We start from the raw sequence: 27,580 nt of genomic DNA on the forward strand, positions 1-27,580 counted from the left end.
ATACATGAAATAGGTCCTTATACATCATTCCATGCCTACCTGTGAACAATCTCCAAGCCTCAAAATTCTCTAATATCTTTGCTTTTTAACATATCATTTCATCTGAAGTGCACACATCTACCTCCCCTTCCAACTCTTTGTCTTGTTAACCTTAGGCCTCAACTTTGACTTTCTTCAGAGAAGTTTCCCAACACCAAGATCTGGTTAAAAGACTAACCCTAATTCTATCATAGATAATTTAAAAGTAAGTACTTTGTGCTTTCTTCAACACAAAACTCATCAACTTACACACTAGATGACCTATTTACTAGTCTCCTCTATAAGGCTGTAAACGACTTTCACCATAATAAAGATTGTGCTCTTCTTTACTGAGGTCCTTCAACATAGTAGATATTCTATAGTATTCATTATCAAATAAATGGATGAATAAAGGTCTAATCTCTGCCAACAAAAAGCAAGCCTCAGTGGCTAAATATAAACTTGATAAATTAACAATGATCATATACTACACTCAGAACAAAAGCAAGACTTTGTGTTTTGTTTCTCATTTTGCATAGGTCAAAATAAGGCTTAATTTTTCAAAAGACATAATCAGCAAACTAAAAGTACTCCTCATAAACCAGGAAAGGAACCTCAAGAACCATAGTTTAGGCCTTTGCATTAAACAAATGAAATATAATCATTCATTCTAAGTATATATAACCAATTATTTCTAAATTGCTGCCATTAATATTAAAATAGCATAAAACACTAAAAATTTAAATGCATAGGATCTCAAATAAAATATTAAAACAAGCCAGAGAGATGGCTCACTGGTTAAAGTGCTTTCCAGGCCAGTACAAGGACCTGAGTTTGGCTCCCCATGACTCACTCCAAAGCTGGGCAGAGATGTACATACTACATAGATGTCCCAGCGCTGAGGAGATGAGGACAGGTAGAGCCACAGGATTTTCTGGTCTTCCAGTCTAGCAAAAACAGCAAGCTTCAGGTTCATTTAGAGACCTTTTCTCAACAAAAGGAGGTGGAGAGGCAATCTAGGAATGATCCCAAAGTCAACCTCTGGCCTCCATACACACCTGCTTGAGTGAGCAGGCAAGTGCACCTGTACACATAATGTGCATGCAAACCACACACAAGACACTAAAACAAAAAATAATTAAATATGAATTAATTAATTAATATGCTCATATCTACTTTTTAAAAAACATTGAGAAATGTGATGTCCTGTAGAAACAAAATTCTACAACCCAAGATAGAACATTTATAATTTTAAAATATTTTAAGCTAAAATTGTCCTTAACAAAATGCTTTGGACGTTCTAAGGGAGAGAAATTCATACATGCAAATTTACCCAGCTATGAAGACCACTTATACACTTAACATTTTTAGCATATACTACCAACATAAACATGCTTTAAGTCTGCAACACTTCATATTTTCTTTATAGCTTAATATGGCCATCAGATGTCAACACCTCCTTTAAAAACACTCATTCGCATAGAACTGAAGGAAAACATTTTAAAGCATGTATTATGCTGACATGTATTTTCAAACTGACAAGACCTCACCAGTCACGAGTTTATATTTTCGAAAGCAATACAGTATCCAAGGAAATGAAAGTAGCCTGACACAGTTCCACTGTCCGGTAGTTATGATAGTCAGGATCCCAACAATTCCAGTAAAGGAACCTTTTAAAAAGTTATTCCTGGAAATCAGTCCCTTTTATTGTACTATTAAAACTGCATAGTCTGAGTTTTATATAACTCTATGGTTAGCAAGAATATTCTCAAAACATTATAATGCCAGTCACCAGAATCCATGCAATCTCTCAGATTTTCTCAAATTCTCTTTTTGTAGTTCTTGAACTCAAATCTCCCAGAACTTTAACACACTATTAAAAAACATTGATTAAATGTCTATTGCTAAAATACTTATAGGAAATTTTTATTAAAATTAGCTCTTGATGAAAAGTGAATTCCCAACTGTTATATCATTTTAAATTGTTTATCTAACAAATACTTTGTTTTTTAAATTAATTTGCATTTTCTGCTAAGATAACCTACAACTTTTACTAATCTAGAAATCACTGTAGTTCTATCACTGCATTCTGGGCCCCTGATCTGAAACCTCCACTATAATATGAAGTAAAAGTTGTATAGGCACCACATTCATGCCTTTAATCCCAGCACTTGGGAGGCTGAGTCAAGAGAACCAAGAGTTTGAGGCCAGCATGGGCTACCTAGCAAGATTATCTTTTTTTTTTTTTTTTTTTTTTTAAGGAAAGGAAAAGTGTACACCTATTAGAAGGTAGTAGGAGACAGAATTCTTGATTGCCAAAGCTTCTGTAACTGAGCATCCTAAGTCTGTCTCACAAATGAGAGCTAAAAAACAACAACAAAGAGTCAGGCACCAAGCTTAATTATTCCAGAGTTGCACTACTGCCAAATTCATTATCCAGTACTTTTTCTTTCTTAGTAGTTAAACGATCTATTGCCTACAGCCAAGCAAGGAACACAAATAATTTTAGTAAGCATTATCATTTATTTACAGATACATGAATGAATGTATGCCCTATCTTGAGCTATTCAGGTTGATATTTTATAAGTCAAATACTGTCTTCATTTTTATTGACATTCAAGACCAGATATCCTATTTAAGGCTATATTATAAGAACTACATCATTAATTTTGAAAATTAAATTAAAAACAGAGTTTTCATTTTTATTTTATTATCAATTACATGCATATGTGTGTGATTTATACACATGAGTGCACTGCCTGCAGAAGTCAGGGAGGACAATGGAGTTGGAGCTACAGTCAGTTGGGAGCCATACCATATGGGTGCTGGGAACTGTACTCAGATCATCTGCAAGGGTGGTATGTGCTCTAAATGGCTGAGCCACCTCTGCAGCCTTAATGATTAGATTTTGATAGATCACATAGAAACCACTTTCTGTAGAATTATTTGAGTGGCTTAATGATGGTCTGCAGAAGTTTACTTAAGGCAAAAAATATTCTTTTGTATATTAAATAGCATTTGATTCACTAATTATGCTTATAAATACTTAATAGGCACAAATATTTGTTCCCTTAATTTTTAAATATTTCTGTTTTTCTTGTATAACTCAACTGTTTAGATTCCTATAAGGTCAGACTATTAACCACCAGTACAAATAAAATTATTTAAATTAATTTTAGAAAAGGATGAAAATCAGAAAGTTCATTATACAAAATGTTCATTTTCAGAGCAAATAATTACATGTACTGTACAAAGAAAGCAGCTTGCTGGTGTAGAAGCCCCCTCTTATGGTTGGCTAAGGAATAGAGTTGCTGCTGGCAAGACACATTTCAAACCTTCACACATAAAGAAATGCTAACGGCTGACCAGAAAACATAAGTGAAAATTTTGTATTCTGTATGCTAATAATCAGGTATCTTTATGTGAACACTTATATTACATACAAAATACAAAAAGGAGGCAATCTAGAACTATGTATATTATATAGCTTTCCTAAAATACAATGATTAAATTATGTATTTGTTTTTCATTGGCTCCACTAAGACTTAAACATTTTAATCCAATGAGGATTCAGTTATATTTTGTAATTTTTTTCTAACTGCATACAAATATGTAGTTCTTATTAACAAGAGTTTCAAATCTGCATAAAATAAATATGTATAACACAATACAACATATAATGAAGTTATAATCACACATGGATTTTCAATCTACATTATCCTTAATTATGTAATGTTAAAAAACTTATTGATAACTTTCATAAATATCTATCCCCACAATAACAGCATTTATTGTTTATAAAATCATTGATCTTTATTAAAAATAGAATAGCAAATATTAAACTTCAAAATTAATGACTTTATTTCAACTCAGTTTCAAGTTCTGGGTTTCTATACTCGATTTTATTCTCTTCCTCTGATCAACCAAGTCAATTACTAAATATTAAAGGCAGGAATATAAGGTTCATGTAAAAGCCAAAGGAATACAGAGTAGTTAAAAACTTCAAACCAATTGGTCTACAAACCAACTTGCTTTTTATATCATTCTCAAATCTCTTTGGTTTAGCTTTCCAGTCAACATGGAGATCAGCTGTAACAATCTACTCTCTTAATGAGTAGTCTATGTGCAACTACCCTGCACACCAAACACAAGGCTTACTGAGCTTCTACATGCAGCTTGCAAAGATTATCTTCTAAATAGCTAAAGAAATTTGTACATATAGAATATAAACCCAACTTCTTTACAAAGGCCAAACAAACTTGAATAATGTATATGTACAGCTACACACACTCCTACATCAAACACACACAGAGAGAGAGAGAGAGAGAGAGAGAGAGAGAGAGAGAGAGAGAGAGAGAGAGAGAGAGAGAGAGAGAGCGAGCGTCCTCCACACTCTACCAGGCCTCTACATAGCTAAGAAGTTCAGTTATAGTCATTAAAAGGATTATCCAAAATAAGTGCCTGCATAACAGTATCTGGGATGGGGTTGGAATGAGCTATATATTTAACAGAGCGTGTCAAATGTGAGGATTCCCATTCTTGAGACTATATGTATTACCTAAATGAAACTATTTGAAGTCTGAATACTGCATTCAATAATACAGCCCTGGAAGGAAGCTTTTTTTTCCCCCTTCCTCAAGTGAATTTGATGCTCTGAAAGACTGACAGCTTTGGAGGCAAAAGTAGAACTCTAAACTAAATTAAGCATTCACAGAACAAACACTGCAGCTGCAAGAGCAATTCAAATTTCCTATCACCATGTTTCAATCCTCTTTTAAAAGAATGATTTCTGAGGTCAGAGGTTACTCCCATTTTCATGGCTATTCAGCCCCCAGCTAATGTAGCTAACATGGGTGCTATTAAATGGTGGCAATTTTGATAATGGCTATATCTGCAGGAACATCCAGTCATTTTATAAAGGCTGCCAACTACTATAAAAGTAGTGATTTTTCAATTCAAAATTGTTTCTGTAACATTTTATCTAAAGTTGGTTTGCATGACTCAAATACCAAACTAATGTTGTTAAAATATTAATGACATGAAATTATAAGTACATTATATCCCAAAAGTTTTAACAAAAATTTATATAAATAGAAATACATCATCAAATAAGCCATGAGCAATGGCCCAATTGCTTGGACTAAAAAGAGCTCCCAAATGGTCTCTGATGAGTGTGTCTGAATCTGTACAGACATGTATTTCACAGACTGAAAAGAATAACTTTTTCCTTTGAATCTCCTCCAATAGTTACTGGGAATAATATACCATTATGCATTATAATTCAGAGAAACTAGAACATTGTCTGCAATACATTTGAATTTATACTTTTAAAATGTTCATTACATTTGTATACCTCTCTGCACGCCATAGCACACATGTGAAGGTCAGAGGATAACAAGTAGGAATGGTTCCTCCTCCTTCTGCCATGTGGGTTCTGGGAAGGGACTAGATGTTGTTTGACCAAATTAGTGAAGTCTACAGATGGAATACATGCCTAGCATATGTGAGGCCCTAACTTTGATGCCAAGCACCCCAACTGATCGGTAAAAAATAAGTCAAATCAGTTTTGAGTCTGTGTCTGATAGAGTATCGGATTCATAGGAAAACATGAAAACAGACATAGTTCATGTATGTCTGTCAGTTGTAACAGCTGACAGAAGCACTTAAACTCGTTCTGATTTATTTGTGATTACCACCAAGTGTCTTAGAAAATGGAAAGATAGTTGTTCAAGATGGTGCATGCCTCTAATTCCATCATTCTGGAGACTGCAAACTATTTCAAGCTCAAAGCCAGCATGGACTCCATAGTAAGACTGCGTCAAAAAAAAATGGACAAATATTGCTGGGTGGTGGTGGCATACGCCTTTAATCCCAGCACTCGGGAGGCAGAGGCAGGTGGGTCTCTGTGAGTTCGAGGCCAGCCTGGGCTACCAAGTGAGTTCCAGGAAAGGTGCAAAGCTACACAGAGAAACCCTGTCTCAAAAAAAAAAAAAAAAAAGAAAAGAAAAAGGACAAATATAACAACTCAACAACAGGAAGAACAGGAGGCAAGAGGGCCTCTTTTTGTGCTTTCAGAATATTGGAAAAACATCTAAATGTAACCAATACAACATCATTCATGAGGTCAACGGGAGACATACACAGCTTTTTAATTTACAAATATGACTACATTTGAAGATAGAAAGGAACTTAAAAACAAAATCATACAGAATTAAAATTGAAGGTTTTCAATTATCTAAACAGAAATGTCTTCTTTACTTCTTTATTTCCACACATAAACCAAAGTTACTTTTTATTTAAGAAACTGCCTCTTTGAGAGAAGACCTCTCCCCTCCCCTCCTCCTCACTGCCTGTGGCAGGTGGGAGAGCTGGCCCTGCCCCTCACTGGCTGCAGCACTACAGGAGAGCAGGCCCTATACCTCCACTGGGCAGCACACAGAGCTGACCCTGTTGATGGAGATGCAGGTTAGCCAGCCCTGACTGCTTGAGAACAGGAGAGCCAAAAACCGCCCCTCTCCACATACTCCCTACAGCAATAGGGAGAGCGGGCCCTAAGCCTCACATGGGCAAAACAGTAGAGCTGGCCCTGGTGGGTGAGTGCTGGTGAGCCAGAGGGCATAAAAGCAGGAGAACTGGCCCTGCCCCTTGCTGCCTGCTGCATTGCATGAGCTAGCCAGGGTAGTGCTGGAGAGCTCCCCTAGGTGGTGATGATGAGGGACAGCTGGCCGGCTAACCAACCCAGCTACCACCCAGGCCCAGAACCAGGGTTATTATAAGTCAGCCCACCCCAACATCCACCTCATCTATGATCTGCTAGAGCACGTGAAGGGGCTGGTCCCGCTGGTCCCAAAGCTGTGGGGTCTACATGACACAGGACAACAACAGGGTATCCAAGAGGCATCCCAGTAAGGGCTAGTGTCAATAGTGCAGCAGAAGTCAGAGGCCTCGAACCAGACTATGACTCATTGCAATGAACACTACTTACAAGTAAAGGTGTATGGACTAAAGGGTACACTGCGTGACTCACTGGGCCACACTACAGCTTCTACACTGAGAATTGTTTGTTTGACTGATTTGCTTTGTTTTTTGGGTTGTAAGGGAAGAGGGTGGACTCGAAGAGATAGGGAGATGACTGGGATCAGAATACATGATGTGAAATCCACGAAAAATCAATAAAAAGTTTAAAAAGAAAAAAAAAGAAACTGCCACTTCAATTTAATAACTTAACATCCTGGACTTACATAGGAATGCAAGTTTATTTGTTTGTTAGTTTGTTTTTGAGACAGGGTCTCTCTATTATGTAGCTCTGGCTGTCCTGGAACTCACTATGTAGACCAGGTTGGCCTTGAACTCCCAGAGATCCACCTGACTCTGCCTTCTGAGTGCTAGGATTAAAGACGCGTGCCACCATGCCTGGCCAGCAAGGCTTTCTTTTAATGTATCAAAGATGGCAAAGTCTATCAAGAGGAAAGCTATTGTTCAAGTCTGATTTGATGAAGACCTACTTGAAAAGATGATACATAATAATACAAATAATTACTCAAACAGTAGGATATATTAGAATTCTTTGGAGTAACAGTAAGTTTATAGGACTGTAGACAAAGAGCACACAATAATTGTTCATAGAGAATCAAATGGGGCCAGCTGTTTAAGAGGATGTAGTCAGATCTTCAAGTGTGATAAACAATACACAGATACCTTGGGATTTTTGTGGTCTAAATCATAAGATAGAGTCCCTACCTGAATTTCTGACCAATCAGTAGAAGTATTCCTTAATTCTACTTCAGTATTTTGAGAATTCTTATTTCCAAAATTTCTTCAAACTATAATCCTGGCACCAAATAAATAAATAAATAAAACCCACTTCATTCTATGGTCCTTGCACAATTGCACCACCTAGTGTTTCCTAGGCAATAATCATACAAACTAAATACAAGTCTCTATTAAAATCTCTTCATCACCCTGATACCACCATAATATATTAACCATCCAAAGTTCAATTTGTTACCCTTATTTTGCTTATAAAAATTTAATTGTCTGAGATTTATTAAGACTTAAATGTTTTAATATTTAAATTTCTAGATCTGTGCTAAAGTGCACATTTCCAATACATCTAAACTGATTAGACATTATTTCAAAAAGACAAATTTTCTGTGTATATGTATGTACAGGTGTGCATGTGTGTATACAGGTGTGCATCTAAAAGCCAGAGGCCTACCTTGGATGCTATTCCTCAGGACCTGTCCACCTTGTGAAGAAAGGACCTCTCACTAGGATCTCTGGCTCACCAATCAAGCTCAGCTGACAGGCCTACAAGCTAAGATCCAGGTGTCTACCTGTACCTGTCCCCAAGTACTGGGATTCTAAGCATGAACTACTACATCTGGCCTTGTCACTTGGATCCTAGGATCTATTTCAGGACGTCATGTTTGCACAGCAAGCACACTGCCCACTGGGCTATCTTCTCAGCCCACTTTTAAAATCTAGAATTTCTCAATGTCAAAACAAACAGAGAAAAAGGAGAAATTGTAGGCATCCTCTTCGTGGATGCTTCCTCTTCTCTCTACTCAGAATGTTGAAGGAACAAAGAATGTTCCCCACCCACAATCATATTTCCAGAGAGAGTTATTCATGAATAAGGAAAGATATGCTACTAAAGTTTCCTCAATAAGTAATTGCCAGATTTTTAAAAATTAATATTTCTGTTATAATATTAAGCAATAACTTCTTCAAAGCTTTATCCATAACTCATAGGTAAATGACCATAATTATACTAAATTTACAACATTAACCTGACACTCATTTAATAGTGTACACAATGATTATAAGCTATGACCAGGTATAAGTGATAAATTGTTCATATGAATTACTATAATCAACACTGCTATTATATAGCTAAAACTAAACACTTATAAGTTGAAGGAGAGAAAGGGAACCCAGTTAGGACAGAAAGGTATTCTAAGGTCCTTCCAAAGACTTTATATTCTATCATCGACACTTGAGAGAGCCAACCTTATCCCTTCTCTAGCAGCAGTATGTCATGGTTGTGGATATGCAGAACTCTGGCTGGTAAATACACCAGTTCTCCAACTTGCCAGCAACATCCAAAAGCCAAGAGAGAGCCAATTTGGTGTAGAATAGTAGTCCTAAGCATTAATGTATATGTAGGTTAGGGTGGGGGTGGAGAAAGAGAGGGGTGAGAAGACAGAGAGACAGAGACAAACTTGAAAATGGAGTGCTTGAATTCAAACTGATAGCTAGTCTCGCCTCCCACTCAGACAGCAGATGTATGAGGTATTCTAGCAGCTCTTTTTTGGACTGGGTCTATTTCCCTTCATTGTTAGGCCTATACCAGCAGGCATTTTCCTGTCTCTCCAGCCTGTTGTGCTTGGACACTTTATTTTCCATCTGACCTCTAGTTAAGATATGACTTGTGTGATCTGCTTATTTGTCTAAAGCTGAACATGAGTAACAACTCAAGTGACCCTTGGTGCAATGATGTCAAGTACAAACCAGATCCACCTAAAAATATGCATGGGTTCTTGACCACTGACTATCTTCCCTAGCGGCTTAAGTACATAGAAATGGCAGCGTGCCCTCTAACCACCTCTGCCAAAAGAAGATAATGATCCCCAAAAGCCTGACCTTCCAACCCCTCTACTCTCTTTTGACAAGTTTTTGTTATACATCTTAAGAGATATAAGGAGTTCAGATAGAAAAGCATTGTGAAATATGAATGTGGTTTGAAAATTCAAACTTTTAAAGAACGATCTTTCAGGGTTGGGGATTTAGCTCAGTGGCAGAGCGCTTGCCTAGCAACCACAAGGCCCTGGGTTCGGTCCTCAGCTCCAGAAAAAGAAAAAAAAAAAAAAAAAAAGACCGATCTTTCTGCAGACTAGTCTAGTCTGTTGCTCCCTTGACTCTAGAGAGCCACTATGATGAGACAGCATCTCACATCTGAGAGCCATCTCTCTCAGAATTCTGAATCTACCCCAGAACCCCAAAGGTCCATGATTCGGAAAATGCCATGAGATTCTATGGTCATAGAAGCATAAAAGTGATACCTGTGGGGGCCTTAGCCTATTATTAGCTTCTCTAATTGACAAAACCAAGAAAAACAGGTGTCATTCTCATTTCTCCTAAAAGATAAAATGAAAGTGGAAAATGCAAATGGAACTTTTTTAATGCTTAGATAGGGCAACAGACAACTCGGAACCATAAACATGAACTAAGAGCAAACAGTGATAATAGCTTTAAATTCAACAGGAAGAAGACAAACTATAGACCTGACCCACACACCAGAAATCTAACCAACAACCCACCTCCAGCATGAAGCTGAAATCCTCAGCATACAGAGGCAAGGGAACAGACCCATGCCATTGCTCTATCTCAGCACTCTAACAAGTTACCTTGGGACTAGAAGGGCATTGCTCCCAAGAAACTGTAGCCTAACATCAGCCATCTCTTAGCCCCAAAGTTGCCCCAGATGAGTAAATGGTTTAATGCATTAATCATGGTTTCCCACCATGATTAATGCAATCAATGCATTAATCATGGTTTCCCACCATGATTAATGCAATCAAGATAATCCCCTGAAGAAATGCTACAGGACAACCTAGCTAGGCAGTGAGGGCATTAAGACTCTCTTCCCACGTAATTTTAGATTGTGTCAAGTTGACAATCAAAACTATCAAACTACCCAAAGAATGTTGTGGAAAGTTGTTTCACTACTATCAATATTTAATTTGGGCATTCATTTTTATTAGCTTATAGTAATTGCATAAATTAATGAGATCCTTTATATAATTTTCAAACATGTATAAGTGGACCGAGATCATAGTCATTCCCACTTTCTCCATTACCCTCTACTGTCTGCCTCCAACTCCCTCTTCCAAACAGATTTCTCTTTATCACTGGTTTCTTGAGATAGGGTCTTACTATGTAGTCCAACCAGAGGGCCAACTCACAATCTTCCTTTGTCAACCCAAGAACACTCAGGCTGCAGGTGTACTAGTCATGCCTGACTGTTATCTGTTGTGTTTGGGTTGGATTTTTGTGGTGGTAGGGCCTGAACATGGGGACCTGGGAATACTAGGCAAGTGCTCTTCCACTGAGTTGCATGTCCAGCTCCATTGGGACACTCTGAAATTGAGCAAAATGCTGAGCTTACAATTTTCTTTATAAAAGATGCATTTTTTCTTCAGATTGGAGAGATGCTTCAGCCAGTCAACTGCTTGCTACACAGCATGAGGACCTGAGTTCAGACTCCCAGCACACATGTGAAAGCTAGGAACAATGTAAATCTCTGTAATCCCAGGGCCAGCCAGCATAGACAATAAACTCCAGTTTCAGTGACAGATTCTGCCTTAAAATATAAGGTGGAGAACAATAGAAGAAGACAGCCATCATTAATCTCTGGCCTCTTCATACAGACATGCACATATCCATATACACACATGTAAACCACATACACACAGCAAAAAACTGGTATAAATGTTTTTCTATTTAGTCTCTTTATATTTTTGTTGTTTGTCTAAGAACAGTTGTGCTTAGAAAAAGAAATACACCCATACCAATATGCTAAAAATTATTTTAATTTTCACTATTTTGGAAAGTAATCACATGCAAATTTTTAAATGTTATGTCTATATTAGGTAACAAGTGTTCAAAGGATATTAAAAGGCAATTCAGTTTTAAATAGATAGACTCTGACAAACACAGCAGTTCCTCTTTTGGAGTTGATAAATTGCTGGGAAGACAAAGAACACAAACAGAAACAGTAAAACAAAGATGCAGAATGTTTAAGAGGAAGAGTATGACTAAGCAGCAAGCAAAAGGCACTAACAAAGAAACTATGACATTACTTAATACACAGAAATCACCATGAGCCATGGATGATTAGAAAGAGCTTCCTAGAACACCAAGCTGTGAAGGAAAATGAAATCATAAACTCCACAGACAGATGGAAAGGAAAACAATTATACTACTGTATGAGGCTGCACATGCCTAGGAAGACAAGTGGTGTGTGTTCTCTCTCCCATACAGATCCTAGCTTCGAATCAAATTTTGTTTTGTGTGCTTAACTTGGAGTACATGAGGAAACCAGCAAACTAGAAGAGGACCATTTGGAACAGACACATTAAAGGATGGGAGATAGTAAAATAATTGGTAAAATGAAAGTAAAGATGGAGAATCCTGGGGAAGAAAAGATTCAAGTAATGGCGGGCAGGGGAGGGGAGGGTATGAGGGGATAGGAGAAGGTTTAAACAAAGTAAAGAGTGTATGCAAAGCTATTTAGAAACTTTCAGTTTTGCAATTTGTGCAAAAAAATATAATTAGATAATTTAGCAGAGCACAAGCAACATAAAGCAACATGAAGGGCATATGAGGGTTGAACGTTTAAGGAGAGATGAGGGTAAGGGGATGGGAGCAGGGGTAGGAGGTGGGTTAACCACAACTAAGGATGTATGAAGAAGCTTGTGGAGACACAGTAGTTTATAAACTAATACGCTTTTGAAGGGGATACTCTAGGTGCTGGAGAGATGGCTCAGCAGTTTAGAGCACTTCCTGCTCTTCCAGAGGACCCAAGTTTAGTTGCCCACACCCATGCAGGGTAGCTCACAAGAAGCTCTAGGAGATCTGATGCCCTCTTCTGGCCTCCACAGGCACCCACATCCAAGTGACAGATGCACAGAGACATACACATGAACGAAAATAAAAATTAAAATAAGCTTTTTTATAAGGAGTTTTAACAGAGGAGCCCTGCACTGTGGGGCAATGTTGCCCTCAGAATACATGGGTTATCAAATGAAAATCTCTATACAACAGGCAGGATCATTCACTATGAGTTACTTGTCAGAGAAGCAATTAAGAACCACCAAAATAGCATACATAGGTCATTGCCCTTGCTCTTGGTTGCCAACAAGAACTAGATAGTAAGACTTTATTGTTGAAGATACTGCACACTTTGGTTCCAGACATAGATAAATCAATTTCCAACTAATCTGGAAATGCTCTACCTGCGGGCTAGCTTTCATGCAGCCAAAAGGGGCTATGCAGGCTGCTGAGGAAGAAAAGTCATCAATGATCTTACCCAGTGTTCGACCTACTACTAAAATGCTTACCTTCCAGAACATACCAAGTGAGATGCACCCACTGGCGCATTCGTGGCATGACAGTCATGGGACAATCAACTGTTTTCTGGGTGGATTTGAGACCTGCTTCACAGGAGGGATTTCATGCTCAGTTTTGTAAACCTATTCAAAAGCCCATGGCTGGGGAGGTAGACATCTAGGGGAACCCTATCATTGTTTCTCTAAATGGTCATGCGAAACTGCATTCTAGATATTTATGTCCATACAACAGATCAGTTATACTCTCAATCTTGATCAGAGAAGCTTTTGCAGTGGGTAGTGGTTAAAAAAGAGTCATAACTCATCAAAGAGCTGAGAATAAATGACTGAGTGCTCAGTACAACATGGGACATCTTTATCAATATGCCCTAACCCAAGACTCAAGAAACATTGTGAAAGAGGGAACAAAAGTATGTAAGGACCGCAGGGTAGAGGAGACATGTGTGAAATGCTGCACGGCAGTTCTACACATGAACTCACTACAGCCATGAATTGTACAAAATCAAACAGAGTGAGGGACTGGTTCCTAAGGCCTCAACCCAAACTGAGGAACTACTGGCAGATGACGGTACTGAAGAAGGAAAAACCACTTTTTGTTTCTGGGGTGGCCACTGTTAGGTTTATCATATACCAGTAGGACAACACTAACTGGACTCAGTGGGTTACTAATTAAATTTTATAGACAAAGTTGGGGGTGTTCCAAGAAGAGTTGAAGGGAGTAGTATTAGATTTGCTCAAAATACATTATATACATTTATGGGACTTTCATAGAATTTTTAAATAAAATTATATCTATTATTGAAAAAAATAAAAGAAATCGCTTCCTAGGACCAATGAAATGACTCAGCCAGTAAAGACACTTACTTCCACACCTGAGGACCTGAGATAAACGCCTGGGATTCATGTGGTAGGAGGAGAACCAACTCCAACAAGTCATCGTCTGAGCTACACATGTGCACCAGAGTACATAAGCATAGACATAAATGCACATGCGTGCGCACACACACATACACGCAAAGAGAAATGTTAGCATATTAGCAAGTATTTAGAAAATAGAGGTAATTTCATGTGATTATAACCAAAGTTTTCTTCAACGTAAAATGAATTAAAGTGTGTCTAAAGATGATTTCTACAAAGCAATAAAGAAAATATGTTACCGCAAACTATACACAACCCTTGAATGCCAAACTAAAGACTGTGAAATGAAATTTAACCTGTCTGGGCATAATAGCTTTGAAAGAAAGCCTCTAAGACTTTTGTTTCCACCTGGGGAAAGTCTTCATATTTTAAGAGTTTTATTCTACCCACACCACTAAAGAGGTGAGGGAAGGGAAGAATGAACATAAAAATAAGTTTAATTAAGTTTACCAACTTTTTACAAGTAGCAAAAAAGTCATAAGTAAATAGAGTGAACTCAATTTCAACTGTCAAATTCCACTTAGGAAACACGATACTGCCTTTTCTTCTGTTCTCTTCAAGGATGAGGCATGTATTTTAAGCTCGTGCGAATATTTCCCCATCTTGGTACATGTCAGAGCCAGTTGTTTTTGCAGCTTTGAAGTCGCTTCAAGGTCTGTTATTTGGGTAGGGAAGGGGGTGACAGCCTGGGGTGCTTGTCCTCCAGGGTGCTATTTTTCCTAATACTGCTCTGTTAAGAAATGATTTATGTACTTTGGACTGTAGGGTATTTTTCCAAAGATTTAAAAAAAATAAAATAAACCCAGCAAGTCCCATGTTGACATTTTCCATTCATTTATTTTGTGTAAATATTTAAACTCACTTTTACATCCATCTGCTCCTTTAAAAAAATTTGCATGCAACCTTTTTTCTTGGTAAGCAGAGCTTTGAGTGTGAAATGACTCATAGGTACCCTCAGCATTTGAGGAAAAGAGGGCATTTTGTTCTAACTTCATTATGAAATCATCTGAAATGAATGAAAAAGTTACACTAATAATACAAAGAACTCCTGTAGTTTCTTGTCTCGGTTTCCCCCATTGTTAACATTTTACGTAACTAAACTGAGTACTATCTATCTCATCATACAAACACACATTAGTATTCTCCAGACCAACGGAGATTATGTCGTCACCTAACGTCCCGTTACCCTTTAATACTTGTGTATGTTTCCTAAAACGAAGGGTGCTAGCCTAATACCCACACTCCAACCATCAAAATCAACAAAACAGCACAGGCGTTACAGAGGCCTAGCTAACGTCCCTCCTACTCTAATAACGTTCAGAACGCCGTTCAGGGCCACGCCTTACATTGGACTATGATTTGGTCCCATTCAGTCTGGAACACTTCTGTCCCCTCTTGACTTGGCCATCGTTCAAGCTGATTACCTATAGAAGATTCCTTAATTTGGATTTTTCTCATATTTCCTTGAGAGTAGACATGGCTTGCATACTTTTAGCAAGAATATGACAGAACTAATCCTAATCCCCATTTTTTTCTTCATAAAAATAGAGAAAACTCTCCAAAATTTCATATAGAACCTCAAAAACTCCTAGATAACTAAAACATTCCTGAGCAAAAAGAACAATGCTGGAGGGATTATCCTCCCAGACCTCAGCTATATCACTGAGGCACAGTAATAAAAACATATGGTATTGGCACAAAAACAGACATGTGGAAGAGTGGAACAAAAGCAAAGATCCCAACGTAAGGATACGTAACTACAGGCATCTAATATTCCACAGAGATGCCAATAACGTACACTGGAGAAGAGAAAACATCTTCAACAAATGGGGCTGGGAAAACTGGATGTCCACTTGCAGAAGAATGAAATTACACCTGTATCTGTAGCCTTGCACAAAAACTACCTCCAAATGGATTAAAGACCTAAATGTGAAATCAGAACCACTGAAACTGCTAGAAGAAAATACAGGCAGTACCCTAACATGATATAGGTGTAGGAAAGGACTTCCTGAATAGGACTTCATTTGTCCAAGAATTGCAGCCAACAAATGACAAGTGAGATTCCATGAAGCTAAAAAGCTTTTGTACAGCAAAAAAACAATCGAGTGTAGAAGAAGCCCACAGAATTGCAGGGGATCTGTGCTAGCTACACAGATGACAGAGACCTAATATCCAGAATATTTAAAGAACTCATAAAACACAGAGTCAAAAATAAAGACCCATTTAAAAGACAGGCTCAGGATCCAAACAAAGTTCTCAAAAGAAGAAATAAAAATGGCTGAGAACTGTTCTTTGTCCCTAGAAATCAGAGAAGCGCAAATTAAAACAACTCTGAGAGTTCATCTTATCCCAATCAGAATGGAAAAGATCAACAAAACAACCAACAACAAATGCTAGAGAGGATGTGAGAGAAAGGACACCCTCTTTCTCTGTTTGTGAGATTGGAAATGAAAAAAAATGGAAACTGAACTCTCTATCAACCAACAAGTAGATAAAAGAAAATAAGTTAAATATACACCATGGAATATATCCACCTGTGAAGACAAATGACCTCATGAATTTATAGGTAAATAGATGGAACTAGAAAATATCCTATTGAGTGAGGTAACTCAGAAATACAGACATTGCATGTTCTCTCTCATCGGAGGCTCCTAACTCCAAATCTTCAGATGTGAGTAGATAAGCCAGAATAACAAACCAGGAAAGTAGAAGGGACCATTCAGGGGCTGGGTAAGAAGCAATAAAGAAGGGAATAGCAAGGTACAAATAATCTGGAAGGGAAAACTGGAAAGATGGGGGTGGGGTGGGACTTTACTTAGGGAGAAGGAAGGAGGAGGAACCATACTAATAATTATCTACCTAACAGCACTTACATGTAAGTAACTGTGCTATAGGACTAACAGTGCTCACCACAGGAGCCACAGACTAACAAAAATCTCAACAGTAGGCATGAGAAGACCTCTTTTTAGTTGCTGGTTGTCCAAGAGATTTCCAAACATTATAGGCTATTACTGTTATCCTCCAAAGGCAGAAGGTAAGTCCCAATAACTGAAGAAACCATCTACTTTGGACAAAAGACCCAGAACCTGAGCTGGATATGACCTGAAAGCATCTTCCCTGAAGACCAGATGGCATTATATCAGCTTCCAAAGGAGGGAAGGAACCAATCGTCCTTCCTATGTATGAAGCCTATGAACCCCAACAATGACGAGCATGGCATGCCAACCGTAAGGGTACAGTAGTGGTATGCATGCCTTGGTGGTAACGAACAGTTCTGTCATTGGACTGAAGACTCACTCAACAAGAGAGAAATCATGCCTGTACTGGAAGCCTAGCCAACTCTCTGGGCCTAGTGAAGTCATAAATCCTGGAGGAGAACCTACAACCACTTTACTAACCCAGCATAATCTATAACTACATTCTAAATATTTATCCTCATACCCCCAGATCAATGTAGTTCTCACTCCTCAGGAAAATTTCTTAGCCGGGCGGTGGTGGCGCACACCTTTAATCCCAGCACTCAGGAGGCAGAGTCAGGCGGATCTCTTTGAGTTCGAGGCCAGCCTGGGCTACCAAGTGAGTTCCAGGAAAGGCGCAAAGCTACACAGAGAAACCCTGTCTCGAAAAACCAAAAAAAAAAACAAAAAATTTCTCTTTGTAGCAGATGAAGAACATTACAGAAAGTCAGAACTGATCAAAATACAGAGTTTGGAGCCCAGTCACAACTGATACATCTATAATACAACTCCTGTGTCTTGGGCTCAGGGATCATTGGGAAAGAAGGAGTAGAAAGATTTTAGAAGTCAAAGGAGCAAAGAATTTGATGTGAGATTGTGTCTCCTAGAAACATCAGAGACTACATCCATTAAGTCTTAACAACATGGTTACCTAAACATGACCTGAACAAGGAAGATCATTAATAGGCCTGCTACCATGGAAGAGGGAAAGCTCAACCACAGACAAAGAACCAAAAGCAACTAAGGAATGCTGAAAGCAAGAGAAACAGTCTTCTGGTCAATGGTCAGTCTTGAAACGATATATATATATATGTTATAGTACATGGACTGAGCAAATGTATTACCATATTATAAGAATAGACAGACAGACAGACAGACAGACAGACAGATATCCTAAATAATACACACACAGGATATATATGTATATATGTATATATGTATATATCCTTGTATGTATATCGTTTCAAGACTGGACTTTACATACATATATATAGAAAAAGAGGCCATGAATTTGAAAGATAGCAAAAGGAGTACATGGGAGGGGTTGGAGAACGAAAAGGGAAGGGGGAAAATGATTTAAATATAATCTAAAAAAAATCATAAAAAGAAAAAATAACAGAATAGTTGTTGTTTTTGAGTTCATTATCCTGAGAGATAAAAGTATCACTTGATGGTGTCTAGCATGATTTTGCTCACTTTTAGTAACTTATTCAAGAGTAAATAGTATGTGTTTTGTGGGTAAATATTTTGAAATTATGCAAATCCTGCTTCTTATCAAAGTATCAAAGTTTCACCTATTATAGACTCTTATGATGATTTTGCTCAAATCCAATATTTTTTTACCTTTATTAGTTGGTAAGTAAGGTAGAGATTTCTGTCCAGCTCTCCTTTATTTTTGTGCTTATATTTATATCAGTATGTACTCATGGATTTCAATTTATTCAATGAGCTACATTTATTATTTATCTTGACATTGAAAATACCCAGGATTTGGCCAGCAGGATTCCCTGAAGCATACTCCCATGGGATTTGAACAGTTTTCTTATTCTTTCAACACTTCTTTGATTTTGGCACAGCACACCATTTCTCTAAGGAGAGCCCTTATTCCTCTTAATGGGACATCATATTAGAAACAGATCTTGGCACTAGTACATTCATTGCTACTGGACTGTCACTGCTGCCAAGTCTCAGAGTATCAGAGATGTGAGACATACTTAGGCATACATACACATACACAGACCCACACCTACGGCCCATTGCAGCTTCAGTGACTCAAAGGGTGGCACGTCTAATTCTGGTCTTAAGATCTCCAAAGAACAAGGTCTTAATGCACATGCAATCACTCTGACATAACTTCATAATAAACCAATGGAAGCTGAGCAAGTGCAGAGAAGGGCAAGCAAAAAGACCCGCACTTCCAGCCTCCAGCCAAGGACTTCTTAAAACTTTTTCCACCTGTGACCTTATTTTGCCTGAGAAGTTTTTATATGACCCTAGGTATACTGGTTTATGAAGCAAACATTTACTGATTTATAAATCATAAAGATATTTATTTTCAAACAATTCTTAGGTATGCATACGATCTTGTTTGTTTTGTTTATTTTTCGAGACAGGGTTTCTCTGTGTGGCCATACTGGAACTCACTCTGTAGACCAGATTGGCCTCAAATGCAAGAGATCCGCCTACCTCTGCCTCCTGAATGCTGGGATTAAAGGAGTGTATACATATAATCTTACCACTTTTAAACATGAAAGCAAATTTTCCCACTAATGAGAAAATGTGCTTATTTCTTTTTATGTAAAGAATTAAATAATGGCTGAGTATCTGACACTGTAGGACACAAAGCATCTTAAATGCTTTCCAACGTGGACTGCTGCTTTGACTTTATAACGTTCTTCCATGCCAAGAACACCACTTCATATGAAGACATAGCATAAAATGGCACAAGTATATTTAGGATCATTTCAAAATTTGTTGAAAATTCTTTCCTAATCCAAAGCCACAATTCATTTAATGTGGATTTTGTGTTTAAATAAAATTTGAGCCAGTAGCTCAAACAGCAAATTTTAAAACCAAACATTCTAACACCGTACAAATCAGAGATACAGTAATTTGCTACATGCTAAGGAATGATACTAAAAAATAGATAGGGTCTTTACTTTTGTAACTAAGCACTGTTTCTGTAAGAGCACTGCAGTCCATGCCAGTCTGGAACCCAAGCCACGGTATCAGGCAGCGTCCGCTGATGCTGTGCAGCATGATGGCATGTAGAGGGCAAAGTACACAGGCTGTGTGTTCAAAGCCAAGGCTGCAGTGATGCTGTGCAACACACACAAGTGAGAACTGCCAAAGACATCCGAGATTCATTTCACACTTGATTTTGAATTAAATTTTGACTACTGTGTGTTCAGAAACCTTTGGCAGTTGCCAAGATTTTACAAAACTCACATTGTTATGTGACCCCCATAAGGGTTGTAACCAAGAGCTAGCTTAAGTAGCTGTGCTCTTGTCTGACAAAGGGCTATCTAGAAACTGCCACAAATATAATATGTAATAACAACTGCTCTGTCTTGTAGAAAATGGTATCATTTAACAGAGTAAGAACTGCTGTGGATATCGCTCTGTATAAATAAAATGCTGACTGGCCAGTAGTCAGGCAGGAAGTATAGGCAGGGCAAGCAGAGAAGAGAATTCTAGGAACAGGAAGGCTGAGTCAGAGAGAAGCTGCCAGCTGCCGCCATGACAAGCGAGATGTTAAGATACAGGTAAGCCACGAGCTACATGGCAACTTATAGATTAATAGAAATGGGTTAATTTAAGATAGAAGAACTAGATAGCAAGAAGCCTGCCACGGCCATACAGTTTGTAAGCAATATAAGTCTCTGTGTATTGACTTAGTTGGGTCTGAACAGCTGCAGGACTGGTGGGTGAGAGAGATTTGTCCTGACCGTGGGCCAGGCAGGACTGGAGAAAACTTCAGCTACAAAGAACTATTGTTAGAAATGAAAACAATCCTAAAACACTGCTCTAAGAGTCACTGTTGACTAATTCTAAAAGAAAAGGCCAAGATACAAAATATTATAAAATTCTACACATGTGAAATATGTAGAATGGTCAGTTCCATCCAGAAAAAGTGGTCACCAGCCAGCCTAGCAAATAACCTAGCTGTCATCATAGAGCTCAAGTTTTACTGAATTAGCGTGGCAAACTTCAGTGGAAGGTTTTGTTGTTATTGTAAGGTTATTTTGTTTGATTGTTGTTTTGTGCAACTAGTGGGGAGGAGGGCTTGAAATTCCCGATGTCAACAAAGCTGGCCTCAACCTTACAGCAGCCTTCCTTCCTTGCCTCTCAAGTGCTGGGATTACAGGTATGGGACACCATGCTCAGCCAAACAAATATACTAAAACCACTAAACAGTATACTTTAAAAGGATACATTTTACAGTATATGAATTATATCTCAAAAAAAGGGGGGAGGCTGAAAGCAAAATTCCTTGATGGTACATCAAACATTAACTTTTGGGGCTTCTTATGGTGAAAAATGCCTCTGGCTTTTCTGCATGCCAAATACAGCAATTTCAGTGGATAACACACTGCCTTGAAGGTAGAAAGGTAGTCCCTTAGAAAAGCTTAAAACATAGGTGTACATGGGGGCGTCACTGTTCTAATTCTGTAACTTGTGGCTTTGGAATATTTGATTCAGCAAATGCGAAGTGTATGTTTGGGATCCTTTATGCCCACATCTCCAGTTCATCTACAGTTTGTAAACTTCCTGCCATCTCCCATATATATATACTGGTGAAACCAAGTGTCCTTGTATTTTTTTGTACATTTGTTAAATGTTTGAAACATTTTTATAATAAAAAGTTAGTTTTATTATTATCATCAACTGAATCATGTATAACGAGCTTTTCTTCAAACAAAGGGGATGAAATGAAAAGATTAAAATTGTGTTATTCAGAAGTCATAAAAATGAGTATAAATTTTGAAAGTAAATTTTCAAAAAAACTTTTTTGTAACTCTGTGGCATTTGATATTGTTGAAGTTTGAAACTACAGTCAGACTTTTTGTATATTCACTTTCTCTCTCCCTCTCTCTCTCTCTCTCTCTTTGGCTTTTGGTTTTTCGAGACGGGTTTTCTCTGCGTAGCCTTGGCTGTCCTGTAACTCACTCTGTACACCAGGCTAGACTCAAACTCACAGAGATCCACAAGCCCCTGCTCCCAAGTTCTGGGATTAAAGGTGTGCACCACAAGCCTGGCTTATATTCTCTACTCTTATATACAATCTCAGACTTATTCGGTTATTTAAAAAGAAATAGCATAAAAAAATAAATAGAACATAACAATTGTCACCCCTAATGATAGACATTTCTCCAAGAAAACAGGGAATATAATTATTGTTCACTAGAACAAATCAAGTATAAATTCGAGGACTCATTAAAGATGACATAATTGACCATCTTTAGATCCTGGGATAATAAAAGAACAGAATGAAGGGGCTGGGGAGATAGTTCAGTTAGTAAAGTTCATGCTGTGCAAGTGAGAAACCCTGAGTTTGATATTATATTGAGTGAGGTAACTCTTACCCAGAAGGACAGACTTTGCATGTTCTCTCTAATCTGAGGCTCCTAGTTCCAAATATTCAGGTGTGAATACATAAACTGGAATACCCATAAACCAGGAAATAAGGGGGTGGGCAACAAAGAGAGAAATAGTGGGGTACAAGTGATTGGAAGTGAGAAGTGGGAAAGTGGAGGAGGAAAGACAGGCAGGGAAACAACAGATCATATGTACCCTTCTGCCCACAGCTAAGTGTAACTTCTCTCATCAAGGAGCTGCCCCTCTGCAGCAGATAAAGATCTTTGCAGAAAACCACAGCCTAACAAAACATGGAGGAGCCAGGCGGTGGTGGCGCATGCCTTTAATCCCAGCACTCAGGAGGCAGAGCCAGGCAGATCTCTGTGAGTTCAAGGCCAGCTGGTCTACAGAGTGAGACCCAGGACAGGCACCAAAATTACACAGAGAAACCCTATCTCAAAAAAAAAAAAAACCCAAAAAACAAACAAACAAAGCGTGGAGGAAAAGTGGTCGATCCTGTGGTGCCCAGCAACAACTGATCCATCTACCACTCCTGCATCTACAGCTCAGGAGCATCGCAGAAGGGGCAGAGCAAAAGAGCCAGAGGAACAAGTATGTCTTCTAGAGCTGACAGGAAGCTCCACCAGTGGCACCTCTTTCAAAGTATGTAAGTGGGCAGTCCTTAGCACAGTCATGTGGCCAGGGCTCCATAAGAGACTGCACCAAGAGCAGAGTTTCTAGAAAGGGTAGGTACATCGTCTCATTAGAGATGCATTACTCCTCCGGTCTCTTTAGCACAGCTTAGCATGAATTAGCCTTTCTGAGACAGGCCTCTTGCTCACCTTGCTAGCACTAGCTGGATGAACTCCTACTTTTCTGTGTAGCTTGGAATCTTGGAATTGTTCGTGTCTCTTGGTCTCCACGCAGAGCCAGAGACAGAACTTATATTCCACTTTATTGGCCAGGAGGAAGTAGCATTGCCTTAATGGGCCTCAACAAAATGACTGTGGCATCTCCCTGTCACATCATTTGGGAGCTGGGCTGAAATACTTTGGGGGAGCAGATGACATCAAAATCTAGAGATCCAGTTCTAAAATGGATCACAAGCAGGGTGGAGTATCTGGACTAGAGCTTCAGTCACACCCTCCCATACAGCCTCTAAGCAAGGGTGCCTTTTTAGGAGGAGATAAAAATAATAATAAAAATAATAATAATAATAATAATAATAATAATAATAAAAAATTAAAAACAAAAACAGAACTCCCTAGGTAACTGTTAGAAAAAAATGACATCATGAAATTTGCAGGCAAATGGATGGAACTAGAAAAAAATCATCCCAAGCAAGGCAACCCAGACCCAGAAAGACAAGCACGATATGTACTCACTTATAAGTGGATATTAGCTGTTAAGTAAAGGATAATCACACTACAATCTACAGACCCAGAGAGGCTAAGTAACAAGGAAGGCTCTAGCGGGGGACACATGGCTCTCCCTTGGAAGAGGAAATAGAACAGATTTTGCAGGTGGACTGAGGGTGGGTGGAGATGGGAACAGGAGAAATCAGGTTAAAGAGAGAGGGAAGAGGGAGAGAATACAGGGAGAGACAACTGAATAGGGAGGCATTTAGGGGGTAATGTGGAAACCTAATGCAGTGGAAACTTCCTGGAACTTATGAGGGTGACCCGAGTGAGGACTCCTAGTAATGGAGGATGTGCCTGAATCAGTCCTCTTCACTAACGTGGCAAGGCTCCCAGTGGTGGGACACCAACCCAGTCACAAAACCTTCAACCCACCCCTGCCTTGCCTGCAAGGTGTGCTGGGGCAATGGCGGCTCAGAGCTTGTGAAATCGGCCAACCAGTGACTGGGTGGCCAGGAACTGGAAGCTGTATGGCTCAAAGACCTAGGGGAGAACCAAACATGAATGACTAAAAAAAAAAAAAAAAAAAAAAAAAAAAAAGCCACATGCGGGAGGCAAGACAGCAGCTGATCCTGCCCCTACCAGCTGCACCACTAGGGAAATCGAGCCCTGCACCTTGCCTGGGTAGCACTGTTAGGGAGGGAGTGTGGGTAAGCCTGCCCAAAAACATAAGCATGAGAAATCGGGCCCCACCCCTCATCTGCCATAAGGTGGTGTGGGGTAAGGGAGAAGGGCTCCCCCCATGCCCCCACCCCCACTCTTCCACCCCCACTCCCATCCCTATCTCCACCCCATCCCTGCTGCCTGTGGCAGGTGGGAGAGATGTCACAGAGGTCAGGAGAGCAAGAGAACTGGCCATGTCTCTCACCAGCTACAACACTCAGGAAAGTGGCCCCTGTACCTCACCTGGGCAACACTGTAGAGCTAGCCCTGGTTATGTAGGTGCTCGTGAGAGCAGAAGTGGCCCTGCCCCTTGCTGCTTGCTGCATAGGGTGAGCTAATCCGGTTGGTGCTGGAGAGCTCACCCTGGTTTTGAGGATGAGGGAGAGCTGGTGAGCTGACCGACCCAGCAACCACCCAGACCCAGAACCAGAGCTATAAAATCCACCCCATCTAGGATCTGCTAGAGCACATGAAGGGGCTGGTCCTGCTGGTCCCAAAGCTGTAAAGTCTACATGACACAGGACAACAACAGGGTATCCAAGAGGCATCCCAGTGAGGGCTAGTGTCAATAGTGCAGCAGAAGCCAGAGGCCTCGAACCAGACCAGTGACTCATTGCAATGAATAGTTGCAAGTAAAGATATATGGACTAAAGGGTACACTGCGTGACTCACTGGGCCACACTACAGCTTCCATTTTTCTTTTCTTTTAAATTTTATTTTTTTTATCTTGGGGGTGGAGAAGGTTGCAAGGGCTGAGGGCAGATGCAAAGGGACAGGGAGATGAGTGGGATCAAGATGCATGATGTGAAATCCACAAAGAATCAATAAAATGCTAAAAAACATTAAAAAAATAAATTTTAAAAGTCAATGAAATGATTTCTAACAATATTCTGCTATACTCATAGATGGGTACCTAGCTGAATTGCCATCAGAGAAGCTTCCTCCAGCAGCTGATGGGAGCAGATGCAGAGACCCACATCCAAACATTAGGTATAGCTCGGGGAACCCCACAAAGCAGGGGGTGGGGGTGGAAATGATGATTGTAGGAGCCAGGGGATCAAGGACACCAGGAGAACACAGCCCACAGAATCAACTAAGCAGGGTTCATGGGGCTCACAGAGACTGAAGCAGCAATCACAGGGCCTGCCTGGGTCCCCACTAGGTCTTCTGTAAACATGCTATGATTGTCTAGCTTAGGGTTTTTGTGGGACTCCTAACAGTGGGAGTGGGGGTGTCTCTGACTCTTTTTCCTGCTCTTAGGACCCTTTTCCTCCTACTGGGTTGTCCTGTCCAGCCTTGATACAAGGGTTTGTGTCTAGTCTCATTGTTTGGTTAATATCACTGGGAAGCCTCTTTTCTGAAGGGAAACAAAGGAGGAGTAGATCTGGGGGGGAAGGGAGATATGTGCAGGGGAACTGGGGGGAGGGGAGGGAGGGGAGGCTTTGGTTGGGATGTATTATATGAGAATAACAAAACAAACCAACAAACAAACCAGAACTCCCTTCTGGCTTTCCCGGCCAGAAAACAAAGGACATTCCTGGAACTGCTGCCTTCAGGATCCAGGACCTAAGCTGCCTGTCCAATTTCTATTTCCTGTTCATCATAACTTTACTTTATGCTCTAGTTTGCTACATAATTTTTCTTTTGTCACTGTTAATACTTACTCAATGACTACAATGTCACACCATCTCCCCTTTCAATCTATTTCATCATATGATTCCTCCTTAAAACTTTGTTTTGTGTCTTGCCACATCTTATAGAATTATCAGTTTGTCTGTCTTGTGTTTCCTCTTAGTGACTATGCCTCTGATCAGCATGGGAGTAGTTACAGAAAATGGACTCTGTTCATCAAAAATATTTGGAACCACATCTCTCAGAAAAGGGTTGTGGCTGGGGAGAGACAGACAGGCAGAGAGACATCTATTGATCAAAATTAATATATGAAAAAGCCAGTTGCAGAAAGGGACTAGAAACCCTTCCCACCTAGGCTACGTACAACAGGCAGCATATGTTCAAGACCAGGCTGCAACAAACAGACATGGAGAGGCAGGTGCTACATAAATGACCTACCAAGAGCCATGCACCTCACAGCTTAGCACTTCTGAGTTCGTGTTTCCCCTCAGCTCGCTGTCTACTCCATTCTTGGAAGTGCTTCTCTTTCTTAGGAAGCTGGATTTCTATTTCTAAACATGTGTCTCTAGTCCATTTTTTTGTCCTGGGTCACAAGAGCCTTAAAAACGTGGGTAAGTGCTCTGAAACTCATATTTAAGCTTCTAACATCATGTATTCTTCTGTGTATATCTAACAAGAGCTATACTATGTCAACAGCACAAAAAGGAAGTGCTAACAGGACACAGAATGCCTGGGAATAATATCATATGTCAGAATAGATGTGGGGATCCAAACACTGTAAGTGCTGCTCTAACTGATCCTGAACTTTAATTTCCCATTACTCTGGGGGACTGGACCCAGTTACCTGACTACAAACATTTAACTTACATGGGCAAAGAATAAGTGGGTCAGAGCAGAATAAACAGAATGCTAATTGTTTAGAAAACTGACAGCATACATGTGACTGTTGTCCCCCAAACTCCCTGCTTTCATGTCCTCTGCTATATGGTAGATTGGACTAACAAACATATTCTCGATTTACTTAGAAGTTCTTCAGAGATGATTATCACTATAACAACAGAAACACTTCTAATAGGTACCTCTAATGACATCTCAGGGCAAAGTGAAGGGCAAGCTTTACCCAATCGGTGCCCGCTTAGAACTCAGTAGGCCCTGGTTTCCCCACCCAACACCAGAGAGGAATAAACGAATGAACAAATGAGTCTTCTCAGACTTCCTCCCGTAAGCCCTAAGTGTTCCAACCCTGAGAAATATACCAGGAAAGGGACTAGACCAGGAATGGAATGAGTGACTCCCTCGCCCTCAGAGACTGAAGCCCTAAGTGTTCCAACCCTGAGAAATATACCAGGAAAGGGACTAGACCAGGAATGGAATGAGTGACTCCCTCGCCCTCAGAGACTGAGGCAATTTTCAATACTTCTCAATGCTGAATGAGTAAAACAAAACAAGAAATAACTGGATGCTGAGACGAGATCACAACTAT

General features: G+C 39.5%; 1 protein-coding gene across 3 annotated transcripts in view; it reads right to left on the bottom strand.

The window, feature by feature from the left end:
• Wdpcp (WD repeat containing planar cell polarity effector) overlaps window positions 1–27,580 on the bottom strand; it is a 292,873-nt gene that overhangs the window by 234,059 nt on the left and 31,234 nt on the right. The window lies entirely within an intron of this gene.

Source organism: Peromyscus eremicus, chromosome 10 (genome assembly GCF_949786415.1).
Source record: "Peromyscus eremicus chromosome 10, PerEre_H2_v1, whole genome shotgun sequence".
NCBI classification, from domain to species: Eukaryota; Metazoa; Chordata; class Mammalia; order Rodentia; family Cricetidae; genus Peromyscus; species Peromyscus eremicus.